Consider the following 17,356-nt stretch of genomic DNA (forward strand, 5'->3'; position numbering starts at 1 on the left):
TCCTCGCCTCCAAAGAGAAGCACACACTGTGGTAATATGATTACAGAATTTCCAGCAGCTAGCACAGCCTTCAGGCAGGCACATTACTGGCAGCAGCTCCTCAAACAAGTACTCACCTCACTGTGCTCGCAATATCCCAGCAATTGAAGGAGTGAGAAAATATGTCAATGAAATCAGCCTCCTCTGAAAGCTTGCAGAGTGTGCTTCCATAGCAATCCAACCACTTGATGAACAATTACAGTTGCCAATTTGGCAAACTCTTTTCAAGGTTATTTAAATCTATCAAGGTTATTTCATCACTGGAAAGAAAGGTTTTAACAGTCTGGATATAACCAAGTCAGTGCCTAAGTCACTAACCTTCCCAAGTACTAGGCATTTCACCAAATTGCCATCCAGCATAAAACAAGAGAAGATTACAACTGTAAAAGGCTAAGAAAAGGCTTTTGTAACAATTAATCTAACACAATTTCACGATGCATATATATATATAAATCCACTGTACCTAGAGTCCAGTAAAATAGAAGAGAACAAAGACTACCAAAGCAGAAGCTTAGCAGCTTCTTTCAGGGATTTTTCTCAAAGGGCAATTTTCTTCCTGCCTTAGAAAAAATTTCTACTTAGTGGCCAGCTGTCCTAGCATGTAAAAAATTACAAATCTAAAGCAGCTCATGATTATATAGATAATGTACACAATAAAACTTAAATGTACCTGAATGGATAGAATTTCCAGTAATAATATCAAAACTCACTTGAGAGAGCACCAACTACAGGAAAAAAAAAAAAAAAAAAAAAAAAAAAAAAAAGAGAGAGGTCATAAAAATGAATCAAATTACCTGAAAGACCAGAGTAAAGTTATTAAGAACACAGATGTATTGCCATGGACTTTCAAAACAAAAACAAATTTAAAATGAAAATACTCATGAAATGAAAATACTCTATGAAAATACTCATCACGAATACAGAGATTATTACACGTTAGTGAAATCTGGACACACAGCACATTCATTTGCTATTACATCAGCTAAGTCTCATTTAAAACACTTGACTTATAGTCTGTGCTTTATACATTCCTGCACAAGAGGGAAAATATTAAATCAACATTTGTGCTTATTGTGGCATAGGAGTCTACCACAGCGATAGGGTAGAAAAACAAATACATGAAAACTCTCATATTCTTGTGTGTTTCCATATTTGTATTTTGCAATCACAATGCATGTATAGTTATATAATTTCTTGATCTTGATTTCCAATTCCACCCATGTAAGTATAATGACATACTCCAGTATTATTTGAAATCCTGATCTCAGTTTTGATCCAGCTTCCTTACTAAAATGACTTTAGAGGAGAAAAAAAGCTGTTTTTCAGGGATTTTAAAATACCATTGTCCTCTGAGATCTATATAAGGTGCCAATACAGTGCTGATACAGTTCCAAGTAAGTCACCATAACTGTTCTTTAATATAATCTGAAGATCTGGACCTTACATCAGTTGTCAAAGTCCAGTAGATCTAAACTCGTATTTCTTCATTGTTCACGGCTCTTATATGCACCAGCTGCTGTGATTCCATTGGACCAGCACAAGAAGGTTTCATGCAGAACATTCACACAGACCATTCCTCGCTCAGCTCAGCCCTATACAGGTGCAAGAATAATGAGCACAACAGAAGAAACACAGTGATTTCCTTTAGAGTTTTAGTGGCCTGAAAGGTCCATAGATAGAGATGTCAGATAATTTGGAAACCTCAAACCAGTCCTGAAGGTGTTATTGATGCAAAAAATGAAATTTCAAACTATGACTGGATTAAAAATCTGAAAGAGGAAAAAAATTTAGAAATCCCTCCCTCTTTTCTTCTTTTTCCAAGAGTCCCAGATAGGCAATTGGATTAGTTCAGTCAAAATTTTAAACTGAAAATTTTATCAGATCTTCTGAGCCTCCACCATTTCTAATTATAATTAAAACAAAAACATTGTTCAAAAAGCAATATTGTAAAGAAACTGAAAATTAAATAAGACAAGAAAATATCTCAGCAAAACCATTATTTTTCAGAAAAAGCCTTTGGTTCTTATGAATGAATATTATCTGATGATAAGGCATTTGCCACAGAATTCTATTTGATGGGAAGCTTCTATAGCACTGTTTTGCCATTTCAGGTGAAAATCCGGAATGATGAAAATACAAAGAGAAAATCTTTTAAGATGCCATGTAAGATACCATGGGAATCCATTTATTATTTATTGCCAAGTGATGATATCCTAAGTGTTGGGTTTTACCTAGACATTTATATCTAAAGTCCTCTGTTTATTTAGAAGAAGAACTAGCTGTCAGTGTTGTACACTGGCTAGATATGCTGAGTGCATTATCCACAGTCTTCTGCTTCAGCAAATTTACTGTATTAAATTTTCTTGGCAAGAGTTTACTCTGTATGAAAAATGCAGATGCACTTCCCAATTGTTAAGTGACATGTTTTTTATGATTCTTTAAAAGATTTCAAAGGACAAAGATACAGTGTGGAACTTCAGGTCAAAAAAACTAGTAGATTTTTCACTAGGATGTCTTTGTTGAATAAAACACTTTACCATATGTTATCTCACAGCCAGAACACATAATTGTTTTGTCAGATAAAGACATAGGGTTGGCATTTGTGGCCTGGAGGAAAGGAAAAGATATGATTCCTCTGTTGGCAACATACAACAGTTAATGAATCCTCAGTACACTGGCATTTTTTCATTAAATACTGTGCAAGTATTTTCAAAGTAAAATCCCATTGGCTATATTTCACTCAGAGTCTCTTTGGGGGCTCTTGTTGCTCTTTTGGTGTAACAGCAATAAAAAGATCAGCAGAGACGTGCTGATGGAAATAATGTAAAAATGCCCACAAGACATGCCTGTACTTCACTAGACTGAGGTGTGTTATTTTCTCATAATATAAGCAAAGATAAATTATAATTTGAAATATACTAGTTGCAAGTTTTTCGATTTACATTTAATTTAATCAGAATTTGAATGCATGTAAACGTGAATCTGCTAACTCATTCTGACATTGTCTATAATAAGGAAACTGCACAGTAGCACCTTTAACAATCTTTGTCAATGTAATTATCTAAGCTGAAGCTGAAAGGCCAACCTTGAAAATTGTGTGTAGGCTAATCAGGTAAATAGGTCAGAACAAAAGATTTTAGCAGCCTGATCTTCAGTTACTCATCCAACCATAGAGTCATTTAGGATGGAAAAGACCCCTAAGTTCATGGAGTTAATCATGCTTACTCTTGTATAGTACATGGACGTGCAAAATAACTACAGCCTAATACAGGATTCTGAGCTCTTAAAGAACATGTTTTCCCATAGTTTCTCCTGTATGGATGGTAGATGGATGAGCAATGATGAAAGCAGTGTTTGGTGTATCTGTTATTAACAATTGGTGAAAAAAGGTAATTAACGAAGAGAAATTTCCAAATGCATACAGATGATTGAGTGATGATTAGATTGACTACAAAGCTGTACAAACTGCAACACATGTACAGAAAATAATTTTGGGAACTCAAAGTGACAGCTTCCTTCTCTGGATTTTTGAAAACAAGAACTAGCAATTAGTCTGACATCTAATCAGTTACAAAGTTCCTCTAGAAATAGAACTGATCAGCACTTCAAATTTCCACTTCATAGGAAACAAAAGCATTTCAAAATCTGACCTCATTTCAGTTCAGAATAAATGCAAGTACTCTCAATATTTCCTTCAAAATACAATTAAAATGCTGTGTTAAAACTGGTTTTTTTATGCTTATAATTATTATTTTTATCTCATTCTATTATAGGTACATGCAACATAAATGTTATTGGATGTTGTCAATGCACAGCATTATTTATACTATCAATGGGTTTTGGGCCTCCCTGAAATCAAATTTATAATTTCCTGGAGATGGACAGGCTTAGCAGTAATTTGAGGAACTAGATGCTCAGCATAAGTGTATAAAAATTTTACAGACTTGAGAAATATTCATCCTTCATTACATACAGTTCACAGGCCAGCAGTTTAGTAACTTTACTATAAACTAGATTGGTTTTTATTTGTGCTGCAATGAGACAGTGTGGTACTTTGATGCAAAACGTATTGTTTTTCTTTAATGAAGAAAACAAGCTTTTGATCTTTCTGAATATTCCCTAGACACATTTTGCTCTGAATATCCTTGTCTTCATAAAAGTATTTGTTACTTTATCAAATGCTCTTTATTAATCAGTCCTTGCAGTCACAGATAAAGAAAAGACTAGAGATATTTATCACATTTGAAATGCATGCGTAATGGATAATCAGAGGCAGAGGTGCACACAGACCTAATTTATGTTATCAAATGATGCAAGTTCTCAGCTCTTCCCAAGATTCATTCTGCTCTTTTCAGCTCTTCCCAAGATTCCCAAGATTCACACTGCATCAGATGCATCTGAGTTCTGCTTATGCTCTCACTTGGAACAAAATGCAGAGTTCCCCTAAGACTGTTAAGAACTGTCTGACCATCCCTGAGCCACTCTGGCAGTCTCGCTTGGACAGAGGCCACTTCACAGCCACAGACCCCACACTCACAGAGTCAGACCAGGTTTCCGTAGCTGAGTCTCAGACCTCTGGATCCTTTCAGTAATTTAATCATGGTGTAATAACAGAATAACAGCTGCAGCTGCTACCTCTGGGAAGGGATCCTGAGCAAAGGAACCCCTGGGCTTTTGTACCCTCACAGTCAAAGTGCAGGGAAGTCTGGGGTCTTCCAGTTGAGTCCTGAGCTCCTGCCATGTCTCTAAGTGTCCAGTCCTCTGTCTGGCACCACAGGTCCCTGTGCCCTTTGCTGTGCAGAGGTTGGCTCCAGTTCACAGCCTCTTTTCTGGGGCTCTCACCACCAGAGCTGAACTCAGAGCTGGCACTGCAGCTGCACACAGAGATACCAGTACCGAGTATTCCTCAACAAAACAAAGCTTAGGTGAAGGCCAGAAGTAATTTTTTCTCAGAACTTCAACCTAAATTTCCTATGGACAAAGTATCACTAGGGCTGGCGCCTTCCTCCTTGTCCATTCCCCCAATGCCATTTCAATAGACCCACTCCCACCAGAAGAGTACTCTCAAAAATGTTTAGATCACCCTTGGTGGTGGCCCCTGTCTGGTTGTCAGGTGCCCACCAAAGCTGCTGTGTCTCTGCTATGACAACAAGCTTGAGTGTCAGATAAGGGCAGAGAGAGATCACTCAGCAATTATTGTGACAGGCAAAATAGACTGAACTTGGGAAAATTACTTTAATTTATAACCAATCAAATCAGAGCAGGGTAATGAGAGGGAAAACCAAGTCTTAAAATATCTTCTTCTCCACTCCTCTCTTCTTCCTTGGCTCAATTTGACTCCTGAATTCTCTACCTCCACCTCCCAGGAGCACAAGGAGATGGGGAATGGAGGCAGTGGCCAGTTCATCACACATTGTCTCTGCCACTCCTTCCCCACTGGGGGCAGGATTCCCCACATTCTTCCCCTGCTCCAGTGTGGGATCCCTCCCACTGCAGACAGTGCTCTGTGACCTTCTCCAACACTGTGTCCTTCCCATAGGCTGCGGGGGAATCTCTGCTCCAGTGCCTGGGGCAAAGACCCTGGTGCTGCAGGGCTGTTTCTTCACATATTCTGACTCCTTTTTTCTCTGGGTACCATTACACAGGTGTTTTCCACCCTTTCTTAAAATGTCATTCCAGAGGTGCTACCACTGTTGCTGATGGGCTCAGCCTTGGCCAGCAGTGGGTCCAGCTTGGAGCCTGCAGTCACTGCCTCTGTCAGACACGTGGGAAGCTTCTGGCAGCTTCTCACAGAAGCCACCCCTGTAGCCCCCCAGTACCACAACCTTGCCACCCAAACCCAATATACCCACATGAGCACGCTCCATGAATGCAGTACATAATCCTGTGAGCATCTTATAGAAATGTTACTAGCAGCTCTGAGACAACCCTTACCTGACTGCAGACATTTTCAGCACAACTTGAAATTTCCATCCCCAGAGGGACCAGATGCATTCAGTGCATATTCAGTGCATATTCAGACAGTCCTGTCTCATGGAAATCACCATTAACAACATACTCCACAACTTGGAAGGCCATGGGATTTCTTCCAGAGATATTAACCTTCACTCACCTGTCATCATGTTATCTATTCAAAACCTGAGTTTTCCTCCTCTGATATGAAGAGTTTGATTTTATGGGTACAGTTGAAATGAGCAATGCTCTGTTCTGGAATATCAAGAATGAACAGTAGCTACTAGAAGGCTGCAGTCCCTGCTGGAAAATAGGGCATTGTTCACAAAGGGCAATTCTAATTCTAATTCTAAATTCTAACATCAGGAGACAGAAGTGAGTCTTGTATAGAAAAATACAGGTAGGTTGTGTTAAACATCGTCAAAATAATGGGGTTTTTACCCATTAAGAGGTAGACAGAAAAACATGAACAAAATTCTAGAAAGGTAACATCAAAATGCAGCTATAAAAGCATTAAGACACTAATTTCAAGCTAAGAGAAATCCTGCTTTGTTTCTGCTGCCCCCAGCTGCTCATTCCTGTCTGCATTTTGTTATATACACTGTCTTTGTTATATAACCTGGCTCCAAAAGCACAATTTGAGAGGGTGGGGAATTGTACACAAGAAGTTTTGAAAGTTTGATTTCCCATCAATCATCCTGTAATACTGTGATCTCACAGGATTACCATATGAAACTACTTTTATTTATTCTAAGTTTTGACTGGAATTCTTGAAATCCTAAGAAATTAATTTATCATCTTGTGATTAAAGAAATAATTGTGTTTTGGTTCTTTGGGGTATTTTTAATTATTTGTTAATAAATTGGGGAATCACCCTTAAGATACATTATTTCATGCTTTTTCTGACAGAGATAACCTGCACGGCCTGAATTTTGCTTCAAAATATGATAACAGCTGATACTGTTTCATGCATAAGCCTTTTATTTTCTTGCTTTTGCACACTGGCCCATAATACAGGAATTTTGTCTCACAGCATAGTTTTATGAATTAGAGCCTATAACTAAATGGACTATAAGAGTGCTCTAAGAGATGACCTTCAACATTTCATTAGTGCAAAAGTAGTTCTGTATCATCTTTAACAAATCGTTTGCTGATTACAATTTTCAGTATATTCTGTAAAACAACTTCACACAGGGCATGAACAGAAAAGCTATACATTAAAAACACACAAAATCTTCTTTTATGGATAATTTCAAATAGAATATGAGGAGCAACTCTGTTTTTCTAGTTATGTCCAAATTTTACATAATATATATATGCTCCTCAGCTGGTTCAGTTTTATGTAAGTGTGCAAAAAATAGAGGGATAATGCAGACATTTGAACTGAAGCTATATTTGTAATACCAGAACAGGAAAAATTATATGACTCTGTTCCAATTACAACACAGCCATTATTCACAGCCACAGCACATTCATTCACTATAAATGAATATTCACTTGGCTGTGAGCAGCCAAGTGCCTAACCAGGCAAAAGTAAATGAAATCAAAAAGGTTTTTTTCTCTTATGATGTCCCTTGGCACAGCTTTCTGAAAGGACTACATAAATATAATTGTGTATTTATTCCCAACAATTCTAGCATTAATAGGCCTCTAGCATTAAAATACCTTAGAAAAAAAACTTCATGGAAATCAATAATGAGGTGTATCAGGCAATGTGTTCAGCAACAAAAGGAGTGGCTCCTGTCATAATCAGAAATTGATTTTAATTGAAACAGGAAATATAAACCAATAACATCAGTGTTCCTGTCACAAAAGTCTAGACTATTTTAGTGGAAGACCAATACAATCTACAATAAACAAATGTTTTTGCATTATCACATTATATTTCCTGTTGGATATATTCAATTTGTTGACTAGGTTAAACTCACTGTGCTCTGATCTAACATGTAATTCCAAATAACTGTCAAGATAAAGAGCTACCTACTGCCAAATTAGTTTGGGGACAGCACAAAGAGTGGGTAAACAAATCAACATAATGAGTAATGAAATCTCATCTTTAATATGAAATGTGTTTGCAGAAAGACAGACTGTCCTGGGAATGTTTTTGCAGTGGTCCTAAACTAGCAAGGAAAACCTTCTTTACTGAAAAACATCATGACCATTCACATTAATTTTAATCAATGCTAAAAAGTTGCTATTGATGTTTCTTGTTTTTATGATTTTGAAGGAAAACTATCAGAACACTGCATATCCGTTGAATAGGCACATAAAGATGAGCCACCCACAGCAATTTTTGCATCCTAAAAATGGCCTGCAGCACTGAATTGTTTCAGACATTGAAGCTCTGAAATACTGGCTGGATCCCAAAGCAATTCAAGTGCCAAAAGACCAAGTGGAATTATTTTCAGTTCATTATTAAACTCACAAAGCATTTACAATATTTCTACCTTTTGATTGCTAACAGAGAATTTCAACCTGTGGAAGTCCTAACGTTATCTCACCATTCCTGAAAAACAGTATAAGTGCATGAGCAATGCAATGTGCTTAGAAAGGCTTTCTCCTGTCTGCAGGCACAGCAGTAATTCAAATACTCATCCCACAAGGTATCCCACCAGGCTTACAAGACATGACCAACACCACAGAGTGTCCCAGGTGGATGGGAGCTTCTGAGAATGAACAAACGTTTCTGACAGGGAGCAAATTCCCGTGAAGGGCTGCAAGGTTCCTTTGACAAAATGTTCCTTTGCCTTTAGCCTTGAACTAGAACATCATATTGTTAAAAACCAAAAAAATTCCCATGTAAGGAATATATAGGAAATATATAGGGTCATATATAGGGAAGAGAAATGTCCTTTTGCCTCCAGTTATTACATAATTAACCAGCTGCTAAAATTACCATTACCTCAGTTCTGCTCAATACTAGCATTTGTTTCACCACTCTCTTAAACAGATCTGTGATACTATCATAAATTTAAAAACAGAAGAGCAGCATAAGGTACATATGTAAGGTAAAATCCCAAATAGAAAAGGGAAATTTATATCACAAAACTTTAGTAGATAGAACAATCAAGTAAACCACTATTATAGCAGAATAAACAGTCAAGGTGACAGTGCACAGTTGAGGGGGGCAGGGTCTGTACCTGGATCAGCCACCAGAAAAATAATTTGTAAAGCAATAGGTTCAGACTGACAAACACAAAACAAGCAAACAAACAACAAAGATCGGTCACTGAAAGGAAGAAGAGAAAACAAAACCAGAAAAAACAGGATTATAAAGTGACAAAGCTATCAGAATGACCCGAGTAAAAGTAACTCTCTTCAGTCTAGACTTACTGCCGATACTGACACTGTCAGTACTAACAAGATATTGAAAGACTATCACAGAATGGACACTGAACTGCTCTTTGTGTGAGGGAGGTGATGCCTCTGCTCCCGTGTTCGAGGCTCTCAGCCCAGGACAGGGCAGCGCGGGCACTCTGGATTCTCTCGCACCCGCAGCTTCCTTCAGCACCGCGCCGCGGGAGAAAGGCAGCGCTGCACCTCCGCAGCGGCACCACGGCACGCACCGCTCCTGGCACTTGACTGCATCTTCCTGCTTCCTCCTGAAGAGCTTCTTCCACGGCTTTTTCAACAACAACAACAAAAAAGATTACATTTCTCCAAAATATATTGATTCAAAACATGCTCCTTAGCAATGCCTGCCTTCCAACCACAGCCTCTGTTATAGGCACCATGTGAAAACTACGTAAAAAGTCTCACAGCTGTCAGAAGCACTCAGCATGGGTGCAAAAGATCAAATCTTTTATCCTCAGATCTAACAGGCTACCACACCAAGAATCTGACACATCTCTTTTGGAGAGTAAAAAATCAGCTTCCACCCCAATTCCACAATGAACTCTCCTACTCATATGTTAAGAAAATTTTTAACTCCTCCTGTCTGTGTCACACTGAAAAGGATGCCAGAGAGAACATGTCAGCCGAAATAGAAAATGGTACTCCCATTAAATGAGGAATTCAATTATTTGTCCAATATCCTCACCTCTGCTTTAGTTAGCTTCCAGAAACAACAGTAAAGAAGAGTAACCTCAGTCTTACAGCAAGCTCCTTCAATTATATATATATATATATATATATATATATATAGTATATATATAACAACTTGTATTGCAAGACTAATGGAGTCCTGGATGCTTGTAACATAAGCCATGTCTGGGATGGACAACACAACTGCAAGATTTGAGACAGACACTGAGACCAGGAAATTGGAGAAAGCTGAAACAGTTAATGCAATAAAGGAGAAGACAGCCTAAGGTTGCTAATCAAAACCTGGCAGTTAATCATTATGGTATCTAATAATTCACATTTGTATAATCTCTGTCCTAGCCCTACAAACCTTCCCTTTAAAAAGCAGTACCTCAAACTGGGTTTGACAACAAGAAGTAGAGCCACAAAGCTCACACATATAACTGAGGTTAAATAGATGTGCATCTTTGTATTAAACCACAGATGTCCTGAAAAACATTTTAAAGGGCAATTAAGGCCTAAAATGTTCATAAGTGACATTGTGCTGCAACGAGGACAGTGCCCAGCAAAATCAAACTCAGTCTACAAATAATGGGAGATCCTGACAGAATGCTCCATAGTGATTTTGCAATACTTTCACCGGAAAGGTTCAAAGCATGTTGACCTTCAAAACATCCTTTCAATCTTATGTGTTTGCTCTGGAGTTTAGAGAGATTGAGCCATCTCGGTAGGTTGAAGGGGAGAGGTCTCTGTTACAGCTGAGATAACCCTCTAAGGTCTCACTGGTATTGTTTTGCTCTGGGGTGGATTTCTTGTTACTGTCTAAACAGGTACTCACTGGGAGTCTTGTTATACAGACAAATGCAATTTTGTATTTAGACATCACTAAAAGGGACAGTTTCCAGTAAGAAGCTTTTTGCAAATGAAATATCACTAGCCCTAATATATACTATCCTCACAATTACAGTCATGAGAACTGGAGATTCAGCAGATTCATAGCTATTATTTCTTAATTTAAAGCTACTAATTAAATACATAGCCTATTTCCTTTTGGTACAAATACATGAAACTCACAAAATTAAGCATTTTGTAGTTCAAATGAACAAAATCATTATAAAACTAAACAGAAAATACGAATCAAAAAACTTATTAGATCTGTATTAATGTGGCAGTTGTCGATCTTAAAAGAGTCTCAGTGTTCTTCAGACAAATTATACCTATTTCCTGCACAATTCCATAAAACATCACTTGGATCTCAATCACTTGGCTTCGCCCAGCCCGGAGCAGGACCCAGCCCAGCGCCAGTGGGTGGCAGCAGCGACCCAGAGACGAGCTCCTGCTGCTCATCACTGATCAGCACCTTCAACACACAGCAAGGCTCACTCAAATCTCCCTCCTTCCATTTGCTTTTGTTTGGTTTTGTTTTCGGGTCCAACGGGAAATGCATAATATGCATAAGTGTGCAGGTGGATTAACTGAAATTTTTCATAATTTTTTCTTTGACTGAGAAAACTAACCTTGAAACAGTCAGGCACAACCATAAAGTGCCAGTACTCTGGGTACCAATGAAAAGAACAGCTTTTCAATTACATGGCAACATCTTCTGAGACAAGGGACACAGCTCCACAAAAAAGCTTTTAGGTCGCTTCTTATTCTGCAAACAAAATACAGAAGCCAGGACTTCTCCACAAGAGATGTGGTGGGAGGGCAAGCTCCATCTGAGAGGGAAGCTGGAGCCAGCCACATACAGATTTGTCAGGAGATTCAGCAGATTCATTAGCTATTATTATAGGCTATTAATTAAATACATAGCCTATCTCCTTTTGGTACAGATACATAAAACTCACAAAATTAAGCATTTTGTTGTTCAAATTCCACTATGTACCTATATACATATATATATAACTTTTAACTTAGACTAATTTTGAAACAGGAAATGTGTGTCATCTGTACACATTTCTACATATTTGTAATCCTTTAATCCCCATCAACTAAACTACTTTACTAGAAACTTCTTTTGCACTGCAAACCTGTCTTGGCCCTTCTTATAAACACCTGAACTTCTGAATCTAAAACTGATTAATTTTTTATATTTGATTAAAGCTATTTCCTTATACATGCATTTCAGACTAACTGCAACAAACTAAAAAAAAAATTGTGTGATTATACAAAAAACTTAATTGTACTGGTTTTTTGAATGTATGCTGAAGTCAAAGCCAAGACCCCTACTAACAAGCCTGGCAAAACAAAAAAAGCCCAAACACCAAGTTTTGTCACCCAAAATTGGGTACATTTATTCCTCCTCTGTCTCAGCTATTCAGTTATTGATCCTCCTCTCAAACACTCTTTTGACTCACTCCTCTAATTCTTAACCAAACCTTCCCAGTCAAAAGAGGTTACAGATACTCCAGAAAGGAGCCCTCAAAACAGAAACAGGGCTAAAAGCCACAGCCCTCCACTATTCACTAGATCCAGGCTTTTTACTTTAAACATGGGTAAGGCCCTTAATTCCAGTGGTGAAACATGGTGGGACACAGGAGAACATAAAGATGAGATACTAGATTGTTACAAGACAGGGCAGGAATTTGAGACCTAGGTGAATGCAGTGAGACACAACATATATAACAAGGATAGAAATGTGGCCAGAATGCCTCTGGGCCTTATGGCACCCATCATTTGGAGGAACAGCCTGAGAAGAAAGAGAGGCTCACCTTGTTTGGCTATCATTTGGACACTGTGTGTTTGGAGACAAGTGAAGAAATACCCACTCATCCACCTGACTGCTGTGTTTCCTGTTTGCCAGGAGACCATGCTGGGATTGCACACTCTTCCCACAAATCCTATCATCAAGGGTTGCAAAAAACCTAGAGTATTGTGGCACAAGGAAAGCTACTGCTGGCAACAGTGGGGTTTCCTGTGGGAGATGTGCTTCCCCCACCTTCTTCTCAGCTACCAGTTCCGTAGAGATGTTAAATGAGCTTCAGCCTCTAAATCTGTCTGCAGGCCTCTCCTTGCCTCCTCCATCTCTACTCCAACAAACTGTTGGATTTACACTGTCCTTCTGTCCCACTGCTTGGTGGTCATAGATGGCCAACTTATCCTCCAACACCATGAACAATCTGAACAAAAGATCAGTTGCTAAACAGAGATGATTTATTCTCTTCAAAAGGGTTAGTTTCCCACAGGGTTTCTTTCCTTGATCATCTTCAGCGGAGTGAGGATGACTCACCACAATAATCATATTGTTGACCCTTGGTGCTGCTCAGCAGATGAATCAAATGCTTCCTGCTTGTAGAGGCGGTCAGCTCTTCTCTCCTGCCTGCAATAAAGTTGTTTTGCTCAACCCTAGTGGTAATGTTACCTGGCTGGCAGAAGTTCCTAGGGAGAAGGAGCTATTCCACTGCAGCACCAGCTATGAATGAAAACCCTCAATTGTCCTCCTTTTCCCTGAGCCCCAGGTAAAGCTCAGGCTCGTGCTCTTGCTGTTGAGCCGCAAGGGCTGATTGCACAGGGAGCAATCAGAGGCAGCAGTTATGAGACACAGGAATCTCTCAGCTTGAAGCATCGAACTCTCTCTCCTCCAGTGGGAGGATGCATTCAGGCTAACTTGGACTCTGGCCTGATTCTTATGACTTTGCTAAATAATCACATTAAGCTGGGAAACATAGAATGCCACGGGCAGTGGCTACAGAAGAACTGTCAGACACCAGAATGATACTTGTGTTTTCTCAGTGATAAGGAAAGAAAAATAACAGTCACAGAAAAGTGAATGGAAGAAGTATTTTGTCCGAGAGTGAGACCAAAACTGTGATGAAGAACCAGAGGATTTCAACTGCTCATGACCAGCAGACAGAGCTGTAAGTTCTTTCTCCTCCATGCCAACTCACTGAACCTGGAATTGCTGGTGGAGAACTCATCCACAGACTTCCAAGAGAACCTATGCAGAGAGGGAGGGCATGCAATGAGAGAGAGACCCAGGTTGTACAGAACATTTCAGTGGAGAAAAACCTCTCTAAAAAAGGAAACTGAAGCCATGATTATTAATGACAATAATCACTGACACAGCTTTTCACTTTGAAAAGAAATAAAGGGTTTAAAGTTTCATCAGGTTCACTAGAGCAATTAAATGAGAAACTAGGTTTTTTTATTTTTGAAGATGGACCTTTGTATTGTATGCAGTGGAAAGTGTATACACATTGTTATAATTATCATTAAAATAACTTTGAATTTGTAAATATTTAATTGTTAATTGCTATGAAAAGTATAATTACTTTCATGTTGTGACAGCTTAATCTGGCACTAATTAAATTGTTTCCATTGTTTTTCAACCACATACACAACAAGGACCCATTTCTGCAATTTCACAGATTTCACCAAATCTTTTGTAGACTATTTCTCTAAATCACAATCTTGTTTAACATCCGCTGTTAATCATGCTGATTTCACATTGGAGTTATTTAATTGACATGAGACTGCCAAATGTTTCTGATATCACACATTAATGGTTCTGACTTGTGAACAGAGTATCAGCAGTGGAAACAAAACCCGAGATTCATTTGTCTATTACACCCTAAAAAGAAACTGTTCCATCTTCTCTTGTTGCCATAGTTATAATCTGCTGGTAATTCTACAAATTTTTTGTTAACTAAGATAAACCATAAATATGTGTTAAACTGGAAACAATTCAACTATTTACATTAGAAATGTAATCCACTTGATTTGATCCTTTAGCTGCAGTACACCAAGTCTGCACAGGGATTTACAGGTCTACAAATATTAAACAGATAGGAAATGGATAAAAACACTAACAACTAAAAGAGGAGGGGGAAAATAAACAGAAATTCATGACTGATAGTAATGAGTTCCTCTAAATGTAGGTGTGATGAAAAGGATTTGGCTGAAAGTCAATCACATCTTTCACCCTCAAGTTTTTGATATGCAAAGAAACAAAAATGGAAATGCAATGAAATGGACACTGCTGGTCCAAATACTCCAATCTTAAGCAAACCAGAGGTGTTGGTGACCATTATTTCACTATTCTTCCACAAATGCCTGAAAGACGTGACAATATATTCAAAATAGATCACTAAAGTTTGAATTCATTGTAATCAAAAGGAGTAAAAATTACTCCTGTTTGGGTGAAGTGCAGCCTTTTTTCTTCCTCAGCAAAGCAGAGAACTGGTAAAAAGTATTTTTTAATACTAATTTCTAGTTCTTATAGTTCTGGCTTCTAAGGCTAAAAACATAACTTCAAAAATGTTAATCCACAAATCCCTAAACATGCTGGTACTGGCAGATGCATTATCTTCTCAAGAACAAACTATCAAGAATGTGGCAAAAAAGGACACAGCTGTATAATTATATGATATTTAAGAATACACAGAAAATCCTCACCTTGACCTTTCCTACCTCTCTTGTTACAAGTCTAGTAATGACAAGCCCTATAGCAAGTGGAGACTAGATTTTGAAACCCACATGAGACTGGGCCACTGCTCATTTCCCATATTCATCCAGTCATTTTGCACCACATTTCCTAGCATTTGCACATCATAAGACAGGGACAGGAGGATACAGAGGAAGTGAAAGAGTAGAGGTAAATAATTAATTAATTATTAAGCTTCCTTTTTACTGGGGTACAATTTCAATGACTGAGTGTCAAGAAAAGATTTATTGCATTTCTTTGCCTAGTTTGATGACAGCTTGTTATAGCTACTGGGAAACCTTTCTTCAAAGAAAATAGTTTTAAAACATACTATTTAAGAGGAAGAGCACCTCTTCATAAGATCTAACATTACTTAAATTTCTATTGCTTTTTATTTGTGGTATGTAGGATTTTGCTTAAGTCAACAAAAAACCTCAAGCAAACTTCTGTCATTAACAAGAAATATTCTTCTTCCCACAATTAGCACTTCTGTCTTCTCTTTATAAAGGGCTTTCCTTCTCAGAGTCTCTGAAAAATTTCATGGATGCCAATCCCTTTTTTCAGAGCACAGACACTAAACAAAGGAGAGCCCAATCTCTTTATTTTGACTTCTGCCCAAACAAATGTCTGTAAATGATAGAGATATGACAATCAAAAAGCAGAAAGCTCGTTATCCTTTCCTGTGCCACAAGAGAGCATCACAGAAGTCTCTTCATCATGAACTTGCACACTTATTTTGATTTTTTGCTCATGATTTTGAATTATTTAAATGGACTACTTAATATAATTTAATGTATTTTAACAAATTTTCTTGTTATAACTACATCATCCACTCTTGAAAGAATATATGCTAAACTCTGATAAACAGATTATTATAACTATGACAATATGATAGGATGTGGCACTTTCCAAAGAGGTTTGGCAGTCCAAAAAACTTTTTGTCAGTCTTGAGTGGTCTTCTTCACAATGCTTGGCATAATACGGGCTCATAAAATCCACTTGACCTCTTCCCTATGACAAGCATCACAAAAGATGGATGGTTTGGGATCCATCTTGTTTGTAATACATTGTTCAGTAGTATCAGACAAAGCAATGTGTGACCTTAAAGCAAGAGTCATGTTTCACTTTTGCACTGCAGGAGAACATTTAACCTTTCAATACTATTGCATATAAACGACTGTGTAATGGTGGGTCACTGCTGGCAAGCAGTGTTGCTAATATATTAACCTTCAGATTCTAAAGACAGCATTGGACTAACAGTCTACAGAAAACTACATCTGTCTCTCAAATGACTTCTCCCATGTCTATCAGCAGAATTGAACTCCTAGGCACAGTTTATTTCTCTCCTAAGCATTCTGCCACAGTAACAGACATTCTCTGTCACATCCAGAAAGCAGCCTGGAACCTTGAGCAGACTTAGGAACTGGGCATGGAATCAGTGCTGGAAACTGCTAGATAGCAACGAGGTTTGGAGACTGCACAGTAAAGGCATCCATCACTAGAAATATTCCACTAGAGACACGTTTATATACCTCTGTTAGGGTTCTGGTGACCCTGGGCAGAGCTCTCCTGATGGTGCTGTGGGGATGCTCCACTGGTGCTGATTCCCCTTTCCCACACAAGTTTTATGCTGAGCCACAACTGTTGTCTCCCACACGAGCTGTGGGTTGTGCCTGTGCCTGGCCACCAGCCCCATGGACAGACCCTGACAGGCAGGCTGCCTCTTTGGCCTGCTCTCAGCCCTGCCTCATCTCTATGGGCTTGCCTGGTGATTACTGGGCAGCCTGGGTGCCTGACCAGTCCTGCCACCATGCCCAGACACCACAGTCCTGCTCCCTGGCTATCCAGGCACTTCCCTCTGCTGGGCTGTGCTCCCCTCCCCTATGCTTACACACACCAGCCTGGCTGCTCCCATCTGAG

The 17,356-nt window shown here is 38.6% G+C and overlaps 1 protein-coding gene across 4 annotated transcripts in view; it reads right to left on the reverse strand.

Moving 5' to 3' along the window:
- Positions 1-17,356, reverse strand: part of TRMT9B (tRNA methyltransferase 9B (putative)) — a 113,725-nt gene that overhangs the window by 59,142 nt on the left and 37,227 nt on the right. The window contains exon 3 of one of the 4 annotated variants that reach the window (XM_041402534.1): positions 710-764. The exons of the other annotated variants lie outside the window; for them this stretch is intronic. The gene's annotated coding sequence lies outside the window, so the exon portion shown is untranslated. The remainder of the gene's footprint in view (positions 1-709; positions 765-17,356) is intronic. 4 annotated transcript variants of the gene reach the window in all.

Source organism: Onychostruthus taczanowskii, unplaced genomic scaffold (genome assembly GCF_017590055.1).
Source record: "Onychostruthus taczanowskii isolate IOZ18803 unplaced genomic scaffold, ASM1759005v1 scaffold2, whole genome shotgun sequence".
NCBI classification, from domain to species: domain Eukaryota; kingdom Metazoa; phylum Chordata; class Aves; order Passeriformes; family Passeridae; genus Onychostruthus; species Onychostruthus taczanowskii.